At 37.9% G+C, this 24,424-nt stretch overlaps 1 protein-coding gene across 2 annotated transcripts in view; it reads left to right on the top strand.

Annotated features, from left to right (window-relative positions):
* The window catches only part of LOC128857291 (uncharacterized protein DDB_G0284459), a 208,655-nt gene that overhangs the window by 100,668 nt on the left and 83,563 nt on the right, over nucleotides 1-24,424 (top strand). The window lies entirely within an intron of this gene.

The raw sequence follows: 24,424 nt of genomic DNA on the forward strand, positions 1-24,424 counted from the left end.
AATATTTATTATACCTGTGGCGAAGGTTAGTTTTAATTGATTTCAAAGTTCAAGAAAACATTTTTAAATGTACAATCGTAATTTTTCTATTTACTTTTAATTGCATTTTTTCTTTCTAAAATGACGTAATTGCAAAAAATGCAGAAAATTACAATAATGACAATGGCTGTCAACTACTCGCAACTGCACCACTCACCATTTGCACCATAAACGTTGACTGACCACAAGCACTTAGTGCTTTGCTTATTACTTACTTACAATGTCAGCTGGTCCATAAACTGCCAAGGTCATTACACCTGCAGCCCAGCAAGACTGGACGGTGGTAGCATAAAAGTAAAAAATTGCATACAAAATAAATAACGTGAGGAAATATATACAGTAGTGCGCATAAACTAACGGTTTTTTTATCAAATAGTTACGGTCATTGGATTGTTTTAATGATTGAAAAATGCAGTTTGCATTTCAGCTTCATGCTAATTAGGTAATAGTGAGGGAGTGGAATTAAAAAAAACCCATTTCTTGATTATTTCTTCTTCTTAGTTTAACAAAGCGCGTCAATCGTTTCTTTCTCGTGCTAACCGATGTCAGTTGGGCACCCCAAGTCAAGCCAATCCCTTTTCCACCTGATCTTTCTAACGCAGAGGAGGCCTTCCTCTTCCTCTGCTACCACCAGCTGGTGCCGCATCGAATACTTTCAGCGCCAGAGTGTTTGTATCCATTCGGATGACATGACTCAGCCAGCTTAGCCGCTGTATCTTTATTCGCTGCGCTATTCTATGATGTCGTAAAGCTCATCGTTCCATCGCCTGGGATATTCGCGCCAACGCGCAAAGGTCCAGAAATCGTACGCATAATCTTTCGCTCAAAGACTCCAAGGGTCGCTCATCTGGTATTATCATTGTCCACACTTCTGCTTCCTTAGGACGGTCATGTTGACAGCCTTTAAAGTGTTAGTTTTCTTCGTAGAGAGAGAGGACTTTACTACTAGCTAATTGCCTACTTAGCCTAAAGTAGCACTTGTTGACAAGCGAGATTCTGTATTGGATTTCAAGGCTAACATTGTTATCGGTGTTAATGCTGGTTCCTAGATAAACCAAGTCTTGTACAACATCGGAATTATAACTGTCAACAGTAACGTGGGTGCCGATACACGAGTGCGTCGACTCTTTGTTTGACGACCGGAGGTACTTCATTTTGTCCTCGCTCACCACCAAACTCATTCGCTTTGCTCTTAATCCATTTATCTTGGGAAGGAACTTAAAGGAAAAAGTATGATTTTAATCATTGTCACTAGCACTTTCAGTAGGACTTCAGTGATATTCATGCTTTAAAATACGGGGTACAGACTATTATAGATTTAGCAAATCTACGATTCAATTTGCGCTACTTCGTTCTTTAAGCGCGTGCGACTTCACTCACCGATCACTTCACACCACGCCATGAAGACTCTGCATAATATCGGATGTTTTTTTAAAGCTTGAGAACCTTAAATGATAATACAAAACAGAAATATCGTTGGAATGAATTTTTTTAGTAAAATCTGGTAGATAATTTCATGACACTCGCTTTCTGCATATGGTAAATATGCCCATCGGGTACGTTTTACATGGTCCATTTTATATGGGATTGATAACTTGACTTTGACTACTTTTTCCAATAAATCTGGCCGTATGGCGACAACAGTGGCTTGAGTATTGAAATAAAACGATTTTTAATTGTGCGCTGTATGGCAAGTTGCGGGTCCTCTTGGAACAAAATGTCGTTGATTTTTAGCTGATTAATTTTTCGAAACAAAAATTCAGTCAGTATGGTTCGATAGCGGCCGCCGTAGCCGAATGGGTTGGTGCGTGACTACCATTTGGAATTCACAGAGAGAACATAGGTTCGCATCTCGGTGAAACACCAAAATTAAGAAACACATTTTTCTAATAGCGGTCGCCCCTCGGCAGGCAATGGCAAACCTTCGAGTCTATTTCTGCCATGAAAAAGCTCCTCATAAAAATATCTGCCGTTCGGAGTCGGCTTGAAACTGTAGGTCCCTCCATTTGTGGAACAACATCAAGACGCTCACCACAAATAGGATGAGGAGCTCGGCCAAAAACCCAAAAAGGGTGTACGCGCCAATTGTATATAGTATATACCTGTATGGTTTGATAGCGTTCGCCAGTCACCGTAACGGTAGCTACTTCCTCATTTCGAAAGAAAGAAGAGGTGAAGAAAATGGGAACAGTTTTTAAATTCAGTTTTAGTTTGTAACCGAGTTGAGAATTTAAATTACATGCGAGGAGTGCCCAAAAAGCAAGGCCACTCTTCAAATTTCTGGGGCAATTTACATTATACAATAAGTTTCATGCTTTGCTGTGGCACCGGCCACTTTGAAGTGGAGGGAAATGAAAGAGCGGATGAGTATGCATGGAAGGGCTCTGAGCTTGCCCTTCAGCGAGTAGTAGGAGGCATAAGCATTCCTCTAAACGAACTTTACACTGCGATTGACTTGAGCGTAATAGCGGAAACCAATAACAGGTGGTATCTGACTACTTACTTGCAGGGTCTCCAAAACGCTCTGGCCGAAACTGCATCTTAAAAGGGCAAAATGTTTGGTTTGATTCAACAGATGTTATAACGCGTCACTGCGCTATTGGCACCCTTAGCCGGTAGAATGAGTGTAAATCAGAATGACTTCTGCAGCAGTTGTGAAGATGAAGAAGAAATTGAGTGGGTACAACAACTCCTCTGTGAATGTTCTGCACTTTAAAGAGGTCGTGCTAAATATCTTGGCGATTATTTCTTTAAATATCTGGGAAATGTGCAGAATGTCTCACTAGAGGGACCAGTCGCATTCTTAGAAAGATCTAAGTGGTTTAAGCAACATATTAGGCTACGGAAATCAAATGCAGGTACCACAATGGGCCTTAGAGCGAATGAGTGTCTTGTCTTAGGCAAACAACTTAGATAAGCTAATGTAAGCTAAGTAAAGTATATTTTCTTTAATACTAAATTTAACGTTCATATAAACATTTGTAAATATATTATTCAAGTCAAAAACTATTTGGAATATGTTAGCGCGATATAAGGGGTTTTCCAATAACAGGTGTTATTTGTAAATGTATTGCGCTATCGAGAGATGATTAACGATTTCTTGTGGCCGGAATTGGAGGGTATTGATCTAGACAACATTTATTTTCAATAAGACGGCGCTACGTGCCACATATGCAACGAAACTATTAATCTTTTATAGGAAAAGTTTCCGGACCGTTTTATCTCTCGAAGAGGTGATCACAATTGGCCACCGAGATCTTTTGATTTAACACCTTGTGGCTTTTTTCTTTGAGACAACGTGAAAGAGAAGGTCTACGCCAACAGCCCAGGGTCGATTCAAGACCTCAAAGATGGAATTCATGAGGCTATCGAGGACATAGGGCAGCCACTTTGCAATTCGGTTATGGAAAATTTCATGAAAAGGATATTTTCCTGATGTTATTTTCCACTATTAACGGCATACCTTCTTCTTTATAATGAAATAAACATCCCAACATTTATATTAAAAAATCCATTTTTCTTTACATACCACAATAACACCTCTGTTTGGAAAACTCTATATTACTTATTTTCGAAAAAAATGCATTCAAGGGCTGAGTATACAAACGTTTTTAGATTTTGCACAATACTGTAATCTGCACGTAACTCACTGGCGGCTCACTTACCTGTCAATAGTTATCAAATGGGCAACCGCTGGATGCACAAAGTGCTTTTTTACTACGACTCAAAAAGCCTTTGAAAACTCATTAAACTGTGGCATTACTTCTTTTGTGCTCCATCATGCATACAAACACACGCATGCATATTAAAGTCATTCACATTCACACATTTCTTTGTTTTTAGTACTTTCTGTGTGTGTGTTTTTTTTTTTTTTTTTTTTTTTTTTTTTTTTATCCGAAGGGGGAATCTTACATAGATACCGTCAATACAGACGGCATGCACGATTCATACTGATCGCTAAGGGTGCACCTCATTCGGGACCACGCACAGTCAGTATTACTACTAAACTGGACTTGCGAAACAGTACACCTACGTACTAAACCCTAACTCCGACCTCTGTAGCTTTCGTTTGCCCTGCGGTACCGCCGTTTAAGCATTGCATCGCAGGGCCAAGCTAGCCATTATGGCTCTTCATTTGTATTTCTCTCTCCGTCTACCCTTCATTACTTCTTTGTCTTCGTTCCTTACTGCGTTCCCATTCCTTTTTCCGCAGTTCCTGTAACGCATTTGCGGACCATTCTTTCATCTTGGCCCACACCAATTTCGACTGCAGCATGTGATCTACAATGTTGCCCGGGGTTATTTTTTCTTTTATAATTTCTTCAATGCACATTCTCTCAGATGCGTATCTCGGGCAGGAGAAGAAGACATGTTCCACGTTCTCACTACCGTTGCCACAGAACGAGCAGTCAGCTGCGTCCTCGTGGCCGAGTCTTTGGAGATACTCTCTATAGCATCCATGCCCCGTCAGGAACTGTGTGAGATAGTAATCTGTGTCTCCATGTCCTCTCTCAACCCAGGCCTGTACGCTTCTGATAAGTTTATGTGTCCATCTCCCTTTTGTCGCTTGGTCCCAGCGATTTTGCCACTCACTTATGCTCCCCCGTCTTTCTTCTTTACGCTCTTCCGCCGTTAATCGCCTGTTTAGGCTTTTGGCTTTGTCGTACACTCTACCCAGTTCAGAGGCCATTATATCTGGTGGCATGATACCCGATATGACACATACTGCTTCGAACGACACTGTCCTGAAAGCACAGGCAACTCTAAGGGAAATAAGTCTAAAAACTATTTCCGCCTTCTTCGCGTACGTTTTCTGTATCAGGGCTTTACCCCATATGGGTGCTGCATACATGAGTGTAGACTGGGTAACTCTAGCCAGGAGCGCTCTTCTACTCTGAGTGGGACCACCGATGTTGGCCATAATCCTTGACAGTGCCGCCGTTACCATGGCTGCCTTTCCGCATGCTTTTTTGATGTGCTCCCTGAAGCTTAGTCGAGCATCGATCATTACACCCAAATATCGTAGTGCCGCCTGTGTTGTGACGTTGAACCCATCAATGTTTAGTGTGGTCGTTTCTAATTTTTTTCTACTCGTAATGAGAACTGCTTCTGTTTTTTGCCCGGCTAGCTGGAGTTTAACCGCCGTTAGCCATTGTTTGACCTTTGTTGTTGCCTCGCTGCAGATACTCTGGATCTGGGGGATTGTTTTGGCGACTATGGTCAACGCAATGTCGTCTGCGTATCCTATTATTTGCACTCCCCTCGGCATTGGGAGTTGCAGTACCCCATCATATAATACATTCCATAGGATCGGGCCCAGTACAGAACCCTGCGGTACTCCGCCCGTCACTGCGTATCTCTTTGGACCTTCATCTGTATTGTACAGAAGTACTCTTTCCGATAGATAACTGTTTATAACCCGTACTAAGTATGCTGGTGTTTTTTTCTCTTCAAGAGCCTTTATAATATGGGGCCAGTATGCCGAGTTGAAGGCGTTCTTAACATCCAGAGTGACAACTGCCCAGTATTCCTTATTACCATGCATCCACCTGTCACCCTCAATAGCCTTACTTGCAATGTTTGTCACCCTCCTGACGGCATCGATGGTTGAACGACCTTTTCGGAAACCAAACTGATGTTCGGATAGTTCAGCCGGCACTTTCTCCAGGTGCTGTTCCAGGCGCGTGCAGATTAGTTTCTCCAGGATTTTGCCCATAGTATCTATCATGCAGAGTGGCCGATAAGAACTTGGGTCACCCGCTGGCTTATTTGGTTTCTGAAGTAGGACTAGTTGTTGTTTCTTCCATACTTTCGGAAACATGCCTTCATTTATACACTTGGTGAAGTGTTCTGCAAATGGCTTTGCGTTGCGCCCGATAGCGATCTTCAGCGCCTTGTTCGGAATGCCGTCAGGTCCTGGAGCCTTAGCATTGCCGAAAGTTTCCGTTGCCATAATCACCTCTGCTTCACTGATTGTGACACTATTTCCAGCTGCGTGGAACTGGGTCTGGCTTGGTTGTATGTTTTGCTTTGGAAAGAGTGTCTGTACAATCTTTTCTAAGAGAATGGGGCAAGTTGGCGCCTGTCCTCTACCTCCTTTGACCTTGGCCATAACGAGTTTGTAGCCATCACCCCACGGGTTTTCGTCCACATTCTGGCACAGTTCTTTAAAGCTGGCTGCCTTGCTGCTTTTAATGGCTTTCTTTAATTGTTTCCGCTTCTTTTTATAGTTCTCGCGGAGCCTGTAGTGTTCTGCCAGCCCATAACTCCTTTGGGAAAGGCGCCTTGCTTTTTTGCATTCACTTCTTAGGGTGCTGATCTCCTCGTTCCACCAGTATACAGGCTTTCTGGGAGCGCTCTGTCTTTTCCTGCACATAGCGGCATCGCACGCTCTGCTAACATGTTTTACTAGCAGCTCCGCCTGAAGTTCCACATCGTTGGTGCTAGGTGGGGTCTTTTCTAGCATGATTTGGAACATTTCTTCATCAAGCGTCTCCACCCTCCAACCCTTATTCTGTTTTCTCTGTGCGGTTTCTTTTGCATGCAAAAAGTCCACCTTAATGGCGAGGTGGTCACTGCCTGTGTAAAAGTCACTCACTTGCCAGCTTGCTGATCGTACTAGAGCCCTGCTGGCGTAAGTGATGTCGATTATTGATGCACGACCATTCACTTCGAAGGGGTTTTTTCCCCCAGTGTTTAGCAGAACCACATCAAGCAGTGAGAATGCCTTAATCAAGGCATCTCCCCTTTTATTGGTGTATCTGCTACCCCATTCCAAGGCCCACGCATTGAAATCACCCGCAATCACGTTTGGTGTGGTGCCGCGAGCGTTTTGCACAAGTTCATCCAGTAGGTTTTCGAACTCTACTTGCGTCAGTTTCGGTGGCGCGTAGCAACTGTAGAAATAGATGCCACGTAATTATTTTTGCTCGGGTATAGTAATCACTGTGGGTGTGCGGTTTGTCCTGCAGGGTATTTCCACCACAGGCCCAAATAGCAGCTTTACTTTTCCTGTCCGAGACCCACGTTCCGACGTTTAGGTTTTTATGCTGGTCGCTGACTAGCACAACGTCCACCTTATTTTCGTATACCCTTTGTTTTAAGAGCTCTTGTGCAGCCTCGCAATGGTTTAGATTGATCTGCTCAATCCTCATTTTTTGGTTTTAATATACGCCGCTTGATACAGGGGACATTTTCTGCTTCCAATCTGATGGCTTGTATCTTCTCTTCCATTCCTTTTACAAGCTCCGCAGAAGGGCTTTTTTTCGCATACTTTTGCTTGGTGACCCTTTTCTCCACATTTGAGACAGTTCTGGCTTCTGTCGTCTTCGTTTGTACACGTCCTCGCTAGGTGTCCATACTCCAGGCATCTGTAGCACCTCCTCAAGTCAGGCTTTTCTCTTATTCGGCATACCGTCCAGCCGATTTTGAGTTTTTGTTTCTCAAGCAGTCGCCGTGCGTCCAGTGCTGGTAGGCTTATCACCGCTGTTTGCGTGCCTGCATACGCCGCTCTAACGCTTTTTATTGTGTGTGTGTGTGTGTGTGTGTGTGTGTGTGTAATGTGTAGCTACTTTTGTTGGTTCGCTTACAGCGTCACACTCGGTCACTTAGGTATTTAACGAGCGCTTTTTGGTTACGTTTCGCTACTTTTTTTATTTATTGTTGATAAAAGCCATGCACACTGGCCAGTCTTTTTAATGCCAGAGCTATTCGTCCTTGTCAACAACTTTTGGGGCTCAAAATTTGATTAGTATCTAAATTGTAGGAATTCACTTTGAAAAATATTAAATCTGTTTGCGAAGTTTATAGAGCACTGGCGGCAGCAACGGTACTTATTTCTTTCGAAATGGCGACGCTATCGTTGAATGGCGAGCAGTATCGAACCATGCTGACTAATTTTTTTATTTCAATTCCTAAAAACTGAACGCGCTCCAATCGATTTATTGCAATATTCAAGCCACCATTGACTCCATATGGTCTGATTTATTGGGAAAAAGTAGTCAAAAATTGGACTGTTCGAATAGAATCACAGCTGAAATCGAAAACTCTTTTGAACAGAATAACGTGCGTTCAACAGTATTCCTGGACGACGCACAGGCTTTCGACAAGGTTTGGCATGTCGGTTTAAGTAACAAACTAAATACCTGCCTCTCAAATGATGTTTACGCTCTCCTAAAGTCGTATCTGAGCGAACTCTACTTTCGCGTTAAACAAGGAAACGAATATTCTATCCTTGAATAAATAAATGCTGGTGTGCCGCAAGGAAATATTCTTGGTCCGCTCTGTACCTATATACCAGAAACTTGCCGATACCCCCAGACAGTTTGATCGCCACTTTTGCCGACAAGATTGCCATCCTAGCAATTGGCAAAAGTGCTAAAAAAGCTGCATCCAAACTTCAAGTTGCCACAAACGCTCTTGAAGAATGGACGAAGACTTGGCGCATAAAATTGAACAATGCCAAGTCAGTTCATGTAAACTTCACCAACAAAAAAGTAAATCAGTACCCAATAATACTGCTAGGTGCCGCTATTTTACATGCAAACACTGCAAAATAGCTTGGCATAACGCTCGATGCTAAGCTTTGATGGTAGAAGCATATAAAACTTAAACAGAATGAAGTCCGTCTGAGTGTTATAAAAATGAAATGGCTAATTGGACGAAGATTAAAGCTATACATATGTAACAAAATATCTATTATCTATACTAATATTATAAAGAGGAAAACTTTGTTTGTTTGTTTGTTTGTAACGAATAGGCTCAAAAACTACTGGACCGATTTTAAAAATTCTTTCACCATTCGAAAACTACATTATCCAAGAGTAACATGGATTACATTTTATTTTGGAAAAAAATAGGGTTCTGTAAGATATTTGGATTTTTCCGACACAAACTGAAAAAAATCTTATATATAAAACAAAGTCAACTTTTTGTGTGTGTTCGCTAACCGGCCGTGTCTGCACCGAATTAAACCAAACTTACACACATTGTTAAGAAGGTATTGAAGATGGTTTCCGTATAGTTTGGATACCTATTGGTGGATAGGGCTCGAGATATAGGTCAAAACGTGGACCCGGGTAACCTTCGGATGTGTATGTACAATATGGGTATCAAATGGAAGCTGTTGGTGAATGCTTTAGTTCAGAGTATTTTTCATGCCGCTCCGTGACTGGGGTCTCGAGATATAGGTCAAAACGTGGACCCGGGTAACCTTTGGTTGTGTATGTATAATATGGGTATCAAATGAAAGCTGTTGATAAGTGCTTTAATACGGGGTAATTTTCATACCTATTGATGACTAGGGTCTGGAAATATATGCCAAAACGTGGACCCGCCGTGTCTTTGCACCGAATTAAACCAAACTTACACACATTGTCAAGGAGGTATTGAAAATGGGTTTCGTAAAGTTTGGTTGTAATTCGGAGCAGTGGCAACGGGTACAGCGTTCTTTTGAGCCAGTCATAATGTCGCCTACTTTTTTAACGCTTGGGGCGGAACTGAACTGTCAAATTGACAGTGTGAGTTACAATGTGTCAATATTTCTTTCTGATTTGGATGCCATAAGCAAACAACGTAAGTGCAACATGTAAAAATTGTTTGTGAATTTTTTTGGAGTGGATTTTGGAACAGTGAATAATTTCTTACGAAATTTGAGAATTTAATGTGAAATCCGAATGAAATTATGTGTTCGTGGAAAAAAAAATTTTTTTCGTTTTTTTTTTTTGAAAAATATAAATGGATAATGGTTAAAAAAGCTCCAATGCTTAATAAAACATATAAATTGAAACGAAAAATTCATGGATGATCAGGAAAAAAGACGATTGTTTATTCATATGCGTTGATTTGAAATTTAAAAACAATCTTCTTTTTTCCTGATTTTCAATTTATATTTTATATTTACTCAAAAACAAATAGAAAAACAAAAAATATTGTTTATGCCAAAGCGCTTGAATAAAGAATAAAGAAATAAATAATATGAAAACCATATATTTCCTGTTCTAAACCATATCTATTCTATTTTAGTGTGCCCATCGAAGGGGGCCGGGTTTGCTAGTATGTATATATAAACAAACTATAAAGTCTGTGTGGTCCTATTGCGTCCAACCATGGAGTTGCGCCAGTCAAAGTAATATAAATATACTTCAACGAGTCCAGAATTAAATCCCTCGAGAAATTCTCAACTCACCTTGGTTCGTTCGCAATAAAGATATTCATCGGATACCTCAAGATTCCTACAGTCACAGAAGAAATTTAAAAAACAAGCAGAAGCCCACTCGCGCAGGCTTCAAAGGCATGTGAATGAGGAAGCTCACAAACGCCTCAATACCTCAGGCCTAACCCGCCGACTCCATCGAATCAAACCACATGGCAATGTAATGTTCAATGCGCTCCGGAATCGATAGCAACACTTTAAATGCGTTTTTCTCAAATCTATGTTTTTTGAACTTAAAAAACGTTTGGTGGATTTTAATAAACTTTATACTGCTTTTGAAAACCATAAAAAACCCGTGCCTTATCAAAGGTTTTTTTTTTCAAAACTTTCGAATTAAACAATTAATATAATTGTCGGTTTTTTCTCGAAAATCTGAAAAATCTAAAAGCATCTATCAAGAGCAAGATTATCTATTAATAAAACTAATTTCTCTTGTACGATTTATTTTTGAATAATCTCCAAGGACTTGTGATGACACACTAACAGCAATAACTTTTACAATTATTAATTTTTTTTTTTTGTTGAAATTTTGCCAAAGTCAAGTCAAGACATGATGTATTAATACTAAGTTTTTATTTTTGGAAAATAAACCAATTCACTAGCAAAAAAACATTACTGAAAGTCATCATTTTTTGGGGCCTCTGACTAACCCGAACCCCTTAAGCATTTGCCATTTGTCTTCTTGATTTTTTAGTTTTTATAATAATTTTTTAATATTGAGTAAAATCTTTTTTTAATTTCTTCAACTTTAAAGTACATTTTTATTTAATTTTGTTTAGCGCCAAAAACATTTCATGAAAACCAGAAAATTTAGCAAAAGCTTGTCACACAAAAACTGCTCAAATTGTATAGAGTTCGATGACTAATTTCAATAATTTCTCCGCATAATTTATTGTTTCCTTTATTACGTTTCGGATTTTCAATAATAAGAAATTTACAATTCGTTGAATGGCATTTCCTATTATTTCTGTGGCTATTTCTTCCGCATCCCTTTGCAAATTTAAATAAATCATTACTTCAGCATTTAGCGATTCATACATAATAAAAATAAAATAAATATATATGTATGCATATATTACATATTTCCTGAGTAATAATTTGCATATAAAAGCCGCTATAAGCAAACAAATTTGCATACCACTTTCCGAACTTTATTCATGTGTTAGACGATTGAACATCTTTCGCCAATTTATAGTAAATTACAAACGGTTTGCAAATGGTTGATTTGGTATAAAAGCTGACTGAAAACCATTGAAAGCTATAAAAATGATGATTGCTTTTTTATTATTAAATCCCAATGGTATTTTTTCATGCTTCTCCAAACCTTTCAATACAACAAATTTCTACTATACAAAGCTGAGGTAAAAGCTAAATTATTTATAAGAAAAAGTTTGTGTTACGTAATTTACCTCAGTCGCCCACAACGAACCGAAATTCAATTAAAACCTTAGCTAATACTGAAAACACCAAAGTAACGCAAGCGAAAGATGCTGAACTATTAGAAAAACCATCGTATTTTAATGCCAAATAATCCACAAATAAAATCTTTTTCATGCTAACTGAACTGTACAGACGCAAACGCAATAGCGGCAATTTGTTGTTTCCCGCATCTTTTAGTATTTCTTGTTTTCAAATTATATGGACACCAACTGCGGCAATATTAATTAAATGTCGTATTCTGCAAAGAGACTTCATTAGTTGGCTGGCGCGTTGACTGAGTCATAATTACTGATTCATTACTGGACAACAGGGCGTATGCGTTATGTGCCGCCATACCGTCAATTCTGCCTGCAATGATGACGAAATAAAAATGCGTAGTATTGTCGTTATTTATTGCAAGGCTGTTGCTGAGTTTTATGTTGTCTTTACGGAATTGCACCCATCCCTCATACAGCGGTAGGCCTAACATAATAATTTGTTGCTGCTGCAACGAAATTTACGACAAAAATGTCGTAATGCCATAAATTGTCAGCCGACCAACACTTCACGCAATTTCTTTTCTTAGCATTTTTTTGGTTTTTCTTTTATTACGTGGCTTCGTCTTTTTGACAAATGAATTAATGCGTGAAGTAGAAAAATATGAAAAAAATGGAGAACTGCAAATCTCGCTGTCTGAGCGTTCCTTAAGACACTTCAAATATAATAATTAGTAACTGGCACTAAAACAATTCAAATGGATGAATACAAAAGTATAAAATCAAAAAAAGAAAACAAGAAAAACTATGGTACTAACCTTTAAGGGAACAGATATTTGTAAACGGCCATATTTTCCCTGATTTTCATTAAAATTATTTAAAATGAAGAAGTCAATATATTTTTTTTTCAAAATTGGCATAAAGTTTATTTATACATTAAAATAATATAAACATTTTTTTTTTTTATTTTAATAATTTAGAATGGCGGATGTACACTCAATTCTTCCAGGCAGGTCGCAGCGGGGCTTCTCAATCGGTGGCATTGTAGCATCAGCGTCAGTGACCTGAATACAAAAAATTAATTATTAATGTCATAATTTCTATATGAATTAAACAAAAATGGGAAAAAAATCGCGGAATAAAATACTTCAAAAAAACAAATGAATTTTGGGGCGAATTGTCCTACTAATATATATTTGCTTCGAAAAAATTATTTTTTTCAAAAATTTTCGAAAACTTGGAACACATAGAAAGTCATATCGTAAAAAAGATGTGTGCAATTTCAGGGAGATCGGTCAATAACTTTTCGAGTTATCGTGTACGTCAATTCGAAAAATATACAGTAGTTTTGAGAAAAACGCGTCTAAAGTTGGAATACATGAAAATTCCTCTCCCAGCGCTCGAACGCAAAGATCGTTGACGATCTATAATACAAGAAATACTTAAACTTGCGTTCTAAAAGTTTCTTGGCATATTCTTAAAGGTTTATATTAACATTTTATGAAAAAAAATTTTTTTATCGAAATTTTACAGGTATCTGTCCCCTTAAAAGACACAGCTTTTTGCATAAACCCTATTTTTTTTGGTCATTCGTTCGCCATTTATGTACTCGCATGTGCCAGTTTGCCGTTCAGAAAGGGTAAAACTTTAATTTTCTTTAATACCAAACCCACATTAACTCGTTCTACTACTATTTCGCAAAAATTAATTAAAAATGTATAGGTGTACAAAGCAACAAATCGCAGAAATGTATGAAGAAAAAAATAGTGAAGTTTGCAAAAACTACATTTCAACAGCCACCAGCGCCAAAGCGCGTTTAATGATGATTTTCTTAAGCAATAACTTTAATTATAGCTTGCGCGTTGTGATATCTTTGTGTGATTGTACACCTTTATATATTTCTTTTGTGTATGTCATTATATGATATTATTGCGGGCGTAATTATACAAGGTGCCACATAATTTATCGAAAGATTTATACTTTTTGCAATTGACATCGTACGTCAATTATATTTGACAGTTATGAACTGGACAGAAAAGCAATGAAGCGCGTAAAATTCCAACCAAAGATTTCCACCACTCAAAATCAGTTTTTTTTTATTTAGTAAAAAGGTTATCCAAAAATAAAATTGGCGATAAAATTTAATTATATTTTTTAAAGGGGATTTTTCATCTGCTGACAAGTACGCCCTCTAATTTTATTTGTTTAGAAACTGATACTCTGAGTTAGCATTTCTTTACTTTGCAACTGCACCTTGGGTACATTTTTAGAACATTATTTGATAATTACGCTACAAAATTACCACACAAACTTTTGAAAATGATCATAGAGGGCAACATTTTTTGGTGAGAAGAAGTTTAAAGTTTATGGAGAAAGCTGAACATTGAGTGGAGCTTTCAATTTCAAAACAGAGGTAAGTGGAAGGAAAACATGGATTGATTGCCATTAAGGGAAAACAGCTTTAAACGCCCACTTATATTATATATAAAGAATTAGATCGCAATATCGGTGAAAGTTATTCAAATGATAAAATTGATAATTATAAACTAATGTGCATTTTGAAGGCTAGGCTTGACTTTACATATCTTGGAGGACACAGAAATGTAAACTCTAAACTTTGTAAGCTAAACGAATTAGAAAACTTAAGTAATTTTTTAGACAGGTGTTCAATTTTGAAAAGAATCCGATGCGCAGATTTGAGAAAGCTTTATTTAAGGGGTTACATACGTCCAGCAGCGCCAAAAATGCGCTAAAAGAAAAACTGTAGAAAAACAATAGAAATAAATATAAGAAAATGTATTTTAATTTTTCTTCACAAAAGTTAGTATATAAAAAATCACGTGACTCAAAATCCTATAAAAAAAGTTGCTCCAAGGTCTGCATCAGTTCTCCTTGACATGATGATGGATCTGTAAAAAGTAAAAAAAAAAAAATCTTGTAAAATAAAGTTCAAACAGACTATAACTGTTGAGCCTGATTTTTGAATTTCGAAAAACTTTGCAATTTACGGCATAAATGTCACACTGTAATTATTTTTACAAAATTTTTAAAGTGAAACTTCTTAGGCGTCGATGGACCAGTGAGAATGGACAGTAAAATTTCAAGGTCATGCAACGTTTTGCCCATTTTCGTTCCGCGAGAGAGAAAAAAGATATAGCGTAGAGGAAACGGAGAAAGAGGCTATACCTTATATATACTAGATACACTTTAGGCTATTTTTCATGCGTTTTTCCTTGTGGTTGGTAATTTCTAGTGAGAAATAACACTGCCTACTTTTTGGCGCTTGTTTGTTGGTGTAAACTTGTAGCAAATATGATTTTGGTGCCTACTTTTTGGCGTTATATTTCCTTGGTGTCTTCTGTTTGGGGCATTTTTTGGTCCCAATTTTCTTGGCGTTTTTTTGTTTCGTGCCTACTCGTTGGCGCTTATTTCCGTTTCCTGGCTATTGCTTGTGCGTACTATACGGGGCTATCCATTCCGGCGTCGGATTTATTGGTATTGCCTTGCGGTAATTTGTGCCGTTACTGCGGTCCTGAAAGCGTTGCGTTTGTGTGGGTGATAAACGCTCGGAGTAGTACGCATTGTTGCCACGGTTTGTGTCCGGCGTTTACCTACACCGGTCGACCCTTCTCCATTTTTTGTAAATTTTTTCTCTTTGTATTCTCTGCAAATGTTGTGAATTTATTTAGATATATATTATTTCTCTCTCTCTCTCTCTCTCCCACTTTCTCTGTCTCTCTCTCTCATTCCCTCTCGGGTCTCTCCCTCTTTCTTTGTCTGCCTTGAAAGTTCCACTTCTGTTTTGTGTACTACGCTATACGCATTTTTTTAATATAAATATCAAAATTCGGCTCGACAGTCTGTAGAGCAAACACTTTCGAATATTAAAAAAAACCGCTTCAAAAAATATTAAAAACTGTATGAAAAATTACAATAGTTTCGAGAAAAACGAGTTTAAACTTTGAAGTGATTTTCACACGAGGTCGCGCGCATTTAAAGCAAGAACTGAAATGATTTTTAAATTATTTTGTTAACTTACGTCTAATCTCCTATTCCAGTTTCATATTGCATGTCTTCCTGCTCAGTAAGCAATGGTTGTTGTTTAGTTTTTTTCAGTCGCCAAAATGTTGTGGCCTCTTTTGTTGCTTTCATAGCCTTGACTCGTGCGTGTTTTAGCCGGTGCGAGCTTTCTCCGACACAATTGTGGTACCCCTCATATCCAATTGCTATTCCAAGTAATCTTACCCTTCTTATAAACTCTCTGCTCCGTCATTAAAGGTAAATACAGCAACATTGGCAGCTATTTCAACTACTCTCCTACTACCTGGACTACATTTGGATGCAATCTTCCAAATCTTCGAATTAAGACTCTCATTAAGTTTTTGTGTTAATCCACCTAAGCACTTTTCAAGTAATTGTTCATCACTTAATGATTCATAGATGGGTTTTATTACCTGCAGTACAATTTCAGGGGAAGGGGCTTTGTGCCTGTATTCATTAATCGTACCTTCGGCTTTTGCTCTCTGCCAATCACACCAACTTTCTTCTCCAGGTGGACGATGAAAATGCTGAGGTTTTTCTTCCGTTGATGATTTATAGTGGAATGTCGCCCATATGGCATTTTTCATATTTTGCAGTAAGTCAATATTATTTCTAATTGCCAAACCATAATAAATAGTTAGCTCGTCTATTAGCTTGGCAGTTCCTTTCCTTTTCCTCCCAAACTAAATCGTTTGATTTGATTCGATGTATTTGAATTTTCCTTCCTTTTATTATAATGATTTTTAGTGTCATAAAATACAAAGAACAAAAAACCAAAAAAAAGCAATTGATCAATTCTGAGCCACCTTGTGTTTCACCGCATGGTACAAAAAAAAAATTTCACAATATTCACTTGACCATTTCAATGCCGGTGAGGTCACCGCTGCATGTGGCGTATCGGAACATTCAAGTGCAGAAGCAGACGTATCTACTATGATGACATAAGCTTGCCAGAGCAGACGCTGCTACTACGCAATTATTATGTAATGACAATCAGTTGCACGAATGCCTGCACTGATTGCCAATTCAATGACAAGAGGTATTTCGTTTTGTTATCTTTTACCATCCACAAACTGGCGGTCAGTAGGTGGTGTAGTGTCAACAATATTCTTGCTCAGGTGTTAGTTGGGACGACAGATCTTCGAAAGAATGAAAAAATTATAGTTAATTTCAAGAAAAAGCCGACTTGCATCACCTTCAAGTGAGATTATAAGGTTATTTAATACTGTGACGCGCTTAGCCAACAGCCTCTTTCTGATACCAGAAGGGCTCAAAAGTATCTGCTTTCCCAAAATCAACTGATATTAACACTGGCGCCAACCTAAGTCCCATCAATCTTCTCCCTTATATCAAAAGCTCTGGTAGACTGTAGATATCTGCCTGTTGGAGATCTCATAATGGTATCAAAACAGCGCTTTAGTGCTACTTGCGGAATGCCAGATTGGTACTTCAACAATTTCACCTACCTAGGTTTAGATAATTGAGCCAACCTCTTAGGTTTAGCGACTTCAGCATACTTTCATTGCCGGTTTAGTAAACAATTATGTTCTAGCGATGCGCCAGCGTACGTAATCATATATTATAGCCGTTTGAAAATTTGCTAGGAACATTATTACATAGTTAAGCAGATATACGGTATTTTTCACTGGTTCGCTGTGCATACTTCTGTGTGACGCAAAAGTTATGGGAAACTCACTATGAAATTTTAAGGAATTACTAACCATAGTCTAAGTGCTGCATTTGCTAGTTGCCTCGACAAAAAAAAAGCATAGTCTCAGCTATCAATGAAAAGGTAGGAGAAAAGCAGAGGAGGATTCCCACGACAGTCGTCGATTTTGTGTAATGGGGAACGCTTATGCTGCTACAACAACAACAACAGGGAGTATGTTTTTCAATATTGACGAAAAAACAAGAATTTTTCCCAACAACTTTGAACAACAAAATACATTAAAACTGATATTATACAATATGTTAAAAAAATAAAAAAAGTTTAATTGTTAAAAAGAACTGTCGAAATGGCATTTCAAAAGCTCTATATCAAAATTTTCAACATGGGAAAAATCTCAAATTTATAAAATTTTTTCAATTTACTCCTTATTATACTGAAGCCCAAAAATAAACCAATTTTTTTAAAAATTTATGACAATATATAAAATTGTCGGATCTCTTCATAATGTTTGAAAAACGAAAATTTTCAAAAATGTTTAAAATTTGAAAAATCTCAAAATTATAAAAAACTTTCAAAAATTTTTCAGTTTACTCCTTGTTATACCGCAGTCAAAAAATCAGCCAACTTTTAAAAAAATTCAAGACAATTTTCAAAATAGTTGGAAAAATTAAAATTTTTAACATTTGAAAAATCTCAAAATTATAAAAAATTTTCAAAATTTTTAACATTTGAAAAATCCCCAAATTTTCAAAAAATTTTCTGTTTACTCCTTATTATACTGAGCCTAAACATAAACAAAAACGAAAATTTCCAAAATTTTTAACATTTGAAAAATCTCAAAATTATAAAAAAATTTGAAAAGTTTTTCAGTTTGCTCCTTATTATACCGAAGCCTTAAATCAGCCAACTTTCAAAACACAATTCACGACAATGTACAAAATAGTAAGAAAAACGAAAATTTTCAAAAACTTTAACATCTGAAAAATCTCAAACTTTAAAAAAAACTTCAAACATTTTTCAGTTTACTCCTTATTATGCCAAAGTCTAAAAATCAGCCAACTTTCAAAAAAACTCACGACAATGTTCAAAATAGTGGGAAAAGCAAGGATTTTCTAAATTTTTAACATTTCAAAAATCTCAAAATTATAAAAAAATTTCAAAATTTTTTCAGTTTACTCCTTATTATACTGAGGCCTAAAAATAAACCAAAATAATTGGATCTCTTAATAATTTTTGAAAAGCGAAAATTTTCAAAATCTTTAACATTTGAAAAATCTCAAAATTATAAAAAAATTTGAAAAGTTTTTCAGTTTACTCCTTATTACACCGAAGCCTAAAAATAAGTCAACTTTCAAAAAAATTCACGACAATGTTCAAAACAGTTGGAAAAACTAAAATTTTAAAAATGTTTAACATTTCAAAAATCCCAAAATTTTCAAACAACTTTCAGTTTACTCCTATAAACGTTGAGAAACAAGCATTGGCTATTAACGTAACTTTTTTTTTTTTTGTTTTTTTTTTTTGTTTTTTTGAATAATAGCCGTCGAGCCTTTGATCAGACGAGTCCAAGCAACGTAATTATCAAAAATGCAGTACAAATTTATAAAATTTCACAGCTATGAGAAACCATCTTCGTTTTCAAGTGCCACTAAATCAAAGATATTTCAATGCACTCCACTTTTACTTCACGAGAATGCAAGTAACATACTAAGCAAACCGTGCGAAAAACACTCTTTCCCTTTTAGTCAAGCCTACATTTATTGAGAAAGCTAGATGGACGAAAAGCTGTACATGACGCCTAAATTCCAGTAGGATCATTTTCGATTTAATCTTAGTCTTAATGACTTTACTTTACCACTTTACAATATAGATTTTTTAGAATTTTTTTCGCACGCGGTCCTATGCATTTTCTACATAAAACGCCTATTGCAAATTTCTTTCATATAGAAGAAAACACTCAACATCGTCAGCAGAAAAAATTGTCAAAAATCACCACAAACTTTGAGCCACTTGAAACTTGCACTTCGTGATACCAAAATTGAATGAGCTATAAAATTGTACCAGTAATGATTTCGAACTAGTGACACAGTCTGATTCGTCCATCTTATTGGCTCTATTGATGTTGGTGAAAATGATAGCCAAGACGAGAGTGACTCTGTGGTTGCAAATGCCAAATGACTACCGCAAGAAAACACAAAACTAAAGTAAAAATAATGTAAAGTAAAAAACCAAAGACAAAAACCAGTGCAAAATCGTCTAGCTGCAAGGGGCAGAAAACTGAATCACCGGCGAACAACCTACTTAGACGCATTAAACTCACAAAGGAAAAAGAAGCGACAAAGTCACGATTCAATGGCACCAGCCACATGCAAATTGCTCCAATTATCTATGCTTGTAAGCATGGCATATGTATGTTTGTATATGTGCGCGCATACATATAAATAATTTTTAACTTCGTCGCTGAGAGTTCCCTTAAGATGCATACACACAGTACTAATAATACTAAATCACTAAGCCCGCAATAGCCAACGGCAAACAACCGACGGCGGTTGCTCATTAGACAATTGAGAGTGTATTTGTAGGTGAATATCGTTGCTTCGTTTTGTATGCCACTTAAGTCAGTCAATTGGCTACACAGACGAGCTATAGTCTTGTGGTGTTGTCGCCGCCTGCACTGTCCGTTAGTGCAGTATTGCCCTACTCAAGCGACTCCTACAGCAAAGTTCTCTTGTTTTTACTTGGGATCTGCTTTCGTGCGACGGGCAATGGTTAATTGAAGCTTGCCACCAAGTGCACCGCTGATCAAATGGGCTGGAACGGAGGTGTGACACCTTGTGATCGCCCCTGTAATTTAAATTACTCTGAGTCGCACAATGGTGCATGGAGTGATGGGTAGCTTTACATGCTTTACTAAGTATCTATTTACATACACACGTACTCGTATATGCTCACTAATGCGTGTAGGTATACTTACTCGTTGTTGCTTGGCAGCGAAATGGATTATAAAATGATTTTTTTTATTTTTCTAACGCTAGTAGAGAAGACCTTGGTTAGTTATTGTCGCACTACCACTTTATACTATCGCTCGCTTCGCAGCGAGAATTTTGTGTATATTGAGAATGCATACAACTGAGAGTTAGAGTCCTGAATAACTTTTTTTGAGAAAGATTAATCATAGACTATACACGGATATATTTGCATGATATGCTGGCTATGATTCCAAAGGTCTCTATCCTATGTCTGCATTGAAACCGAAAAATCTTTGTCCAACACCTATTCATTTTTGTTATGAAAAGAGTTTGCAATAGAAAGATAAAAAAAAACAGAAGCACAACACAATTGTAGAGGTAAGGTCTGCCAAGAGCTGTAAGCTTTTACTTACAAGAATAATCAGTGTATATTTGCCCTAGAGCGCAAAGTGCTCCGATTTGGCCAAAATTCGTTATATAATCTACATTCACTTAGGAAAGAAAAATATGTAATACGGAAAAAGCCGACGCACTACATTCCTCTCATCCCTGTGGGCGAAAATGTTAAACATCAAAGGCATCAACTCCGAATGAAACTCAACGAGAAAATTTTTTAAAAATGTTGTTTTTGTTTACCTATGGGCTTGTGAATAAGCGTTTTATAAATTTGTTCAAAACAAAATTTGTATGCAACAGCATAAATTACTTGAGATTGCGGGTGATCAGATTAGAGGAACTTTTTTCAATAGTCTTTGTTTGACTGATAACGCGTGACTAGAGTCAAATAAAATACATAAAAATGGCGCGCAGCCCGTGAAACCATGAACTTACTGAGTCATCGTTTTGGTGAGAAATTCATGTCTCGTCTCGGACCAGTGGATTGGGCGCCAAGATCGCCTGATATTACACCTTTGGACTTCTATTTGTTTTATTTGTTGGGTTATGTAAAGTTTATGTGGATAAACCAGCTTCGATTGAGGCACTGGAAGCCCACATTAATAAAGGGATAATCACGAGATACCGACCGAAGTCCTCCAGCGAGTCATTCAGGCGTTTACGGATGGCCGCATTACTGCGCAGTTGCGGCCAACATTTGAAAGGGACTATTTAAAAATAATTAATGTCATGAATGATTTTTACACAAAAATAATAAAGATTTCCTAATCAATTTGAATTTTCGGAGCAGAAAAAGGACCTTGCTAGGCCATAATATACGCCGACCAAACAACGAGATCGTCAGAACTGTGTTTTATACTGAACCCACACGAAATGTATAGATCCAAAAGAGAATTGGAAGCAACTCAAGTACCCTAAAACCAGTCTAGAACCTTAGCCAAAAATAGGATTAGATGGAGAGAACTTATCGATGCTCTATTTCCACTTTGAACATTTTATCTATGTCTATATATATAGAGGATGATTCCATATGTAGAAGCCCACGCAAGTGGGGAAAGTTACTGATCGCCATTCACTTGGGAGTAGCCAGGACGATTCTTCTGCATATGGTGCAAGCAGCTCATAACGTCCGGTACTAGCCCACGTTTCCTCTGGGTAGCTCCCGAACACCCTAACGTGAGAAGGCGAAGCATTCCAAGATAGCTGATTGTGCGCTGGGTATGGGACCCGCCACTTAAAAATCCCCCCCAATGAAAACATTAAAAAAGCCTCAGATGAGACATCCCTATACTGATGACGACCCCTTCAAACGAACTAAGGAATACGATTTGAGGACATGCACCTGGAATGTCCGGTCCCTTAATGGGGAAGGTGTCTCTGCCCGGCTAGTTGATGTCCTCGTGAGAGTAAAGGTTGGCATCACTGCCATTGAAGAGATGTGACGGACGGGACAAGGCAAGAAAAGCGTAGGACCTTGTGACGTCTACTACAGCTGCCATGTAAAGGAGCGCAAATTCGGTATTGGATTTGTTGTGGCAGAGAGAATTTGTCGCGTGTTGTGTGAAAGACTGAAGACCACCGTCAACCAACTGATTGGACCTTATCAGTGTGGCTTTAGGCCTGGAAAGTCTAGCATCGACCAAATATTCACAATACGGCAAATCTTGGAAAATACCCATGAAAGGAGAATCGACAAACACCATCTTTTCGTCGATTTCAAAGCAGCATTCGACAGTACGGAAAGGAGTTAGTTGTATGCAGAGTTACTATGTATCCCCGCAAAACTAATACGGCTATGCAAGATGACGTTTCTCAACACCAGCAGCGTCGTCGGAAAGGATCTCTCCTAGCCGTTTGATACCAAACGAGGTTTCAGATATGGTGACTCGCTGTCGTGAGAATTCTTTAACCTGATGTTGGAGAGGATCGTACGAGCCGCAGAACTTAATCGTTCAGGCACAATTTTTTATAAGAGCGTACAATTGTTGGCGTATGCCGATGATGTCGACATCATCGGCCTTAACAACCACCGAGATAGTAAAAGACTTCGTTTATTTTGGAACCAGCAGTAACGCCCATAACAATGTCAGCCTGGAAATCCAACGTAGAAACTCTCTTGCCAACAAGTGCTACTTTGAACTAAGTAGGCAAATGAGTAGTGAAGTCCTCTCTCGACGAACAAAACTAACACTCTACAAGACTCTCATCATGACCGGCCTAACGTATGGCGCAGAAGCGTGGGCGATGACACCATCAAATGAAGCGACGCTTGGGGTGTTTGAAAGAAAGATTCTGCGGAAGATTTTTGGACCTTTGCACGTTGGCAGCGGCGAATATCGCAGGCGATGAAACGATGAGCTCTATGAGCTTTACGACGACATAGACATAGCGCAGCGAATAAAGATCCAGCGGCTACGTTGGCTGGGTCATGTCGTCCAAATGGAAACAAACGCTCCGGCTTTGAAACTATTCGATGCGGTAACTGCTAATGGTAGCAGAGGAAGAGGAATACCTCCTCTGCGTTGGAAAGATCAGGTAGAGCGTCCAACTGGCGACGGTTAGCCCGAGAAAGAAACGACAGGGCGCTTTGTTAAACTCGGCCAAAATCGCGTAAGCAGTTATCGCGCCGATTAAGAAGAAGATATAGTAGATAAATATTATTGAAGCCAAAATATACCAATCAGCGCCAAATACATTTTACTACAATGCGTGCGGGCATATAAAGTTCGGTCCGAAACAAACTTAGAATCTTCTTACCTGTTTTTTTTTTTGGAAGATTAATATGTCGAGAATTAATCAGTAATAATCACCACACAACTGGTTAAAAATTAATATTTATGTGAGAGGTGGCACTAAAATTTAAAATTTACTAAAATCTTATTTTTCCGGTTTTAATTTTTCCGTTTAATTTTTGTTTAGTCTTATCAAACTGTACAAAAATCGATAAAGATTACACTACAACTTTCGGAAACTTACAACATTTTGCCTTTTGCTGCTGCGCGTGTGAGCCAAAGCTCTGCTCTTTGCTAAGTTTGCATTAAAATTACCTGGTTTGGCTTTGCACATACAAAAATATATTTAAAAGTTGTTTTCTTTGATATATTTACCGCTGCATATTTGTATGTATGTGTGTGTGTGTATTTTTTCTACTCCGCGCGATTGTTTTGTATTGTTTTTTAGTGGTTACCATTGTAATTGCACTTTTGTTGTAACAATGGTGCTTAGTCGCTGTTATTTACTATCGCACAGTTGTGGTCTTTTTTAATTTTTGTGTTTACTATTTTTGTGGCCATTTGCTGGGTAACGTGCATCACGTTTGCCGATGCAAATCCACAGATAACTGTGCTTAAACTTAATATTGTTGCCATTTTCCACTGCTTTGTTGCTGTGGCGAGCTGTTGCATAATCACCACAGAGCATTCGACATAGCAGCAATAGCGGAAAAAAATAAACAGCAAGAAGAGTTTAAGTACTTGGCAAAAAGCACAAATCAAAAGTGCACAAAAACGCTTAAACTACAGCGCAATAAAATCAAAACAGGAAAACAAGCGGGCGGATGAAGCTGCAGCATCGAGCAGTTCATTAATGCCAATGAAATGAAAAAGTAGAGGAACTGCAAAAGAGGCATAAAAAAGAGACCACAGGGTTTTGCGCCAAGGCCCATACTTATTTACTTATTTTG

This window comes from Anastrepha ludens, chromosome 3 (assembly GCF_028408465.1).
Source record: "Anastrepha ludens isolate Willacy chromosome 3, idAnaLude1.1, whole genome shotgun sequence".
Classification (NCBI taxonomy): Eukaryota; Metazoa; Arthropoda; class Insecta; order Diptera; family Tephritidae; genus Anastrepha; species Anastrepha ludens.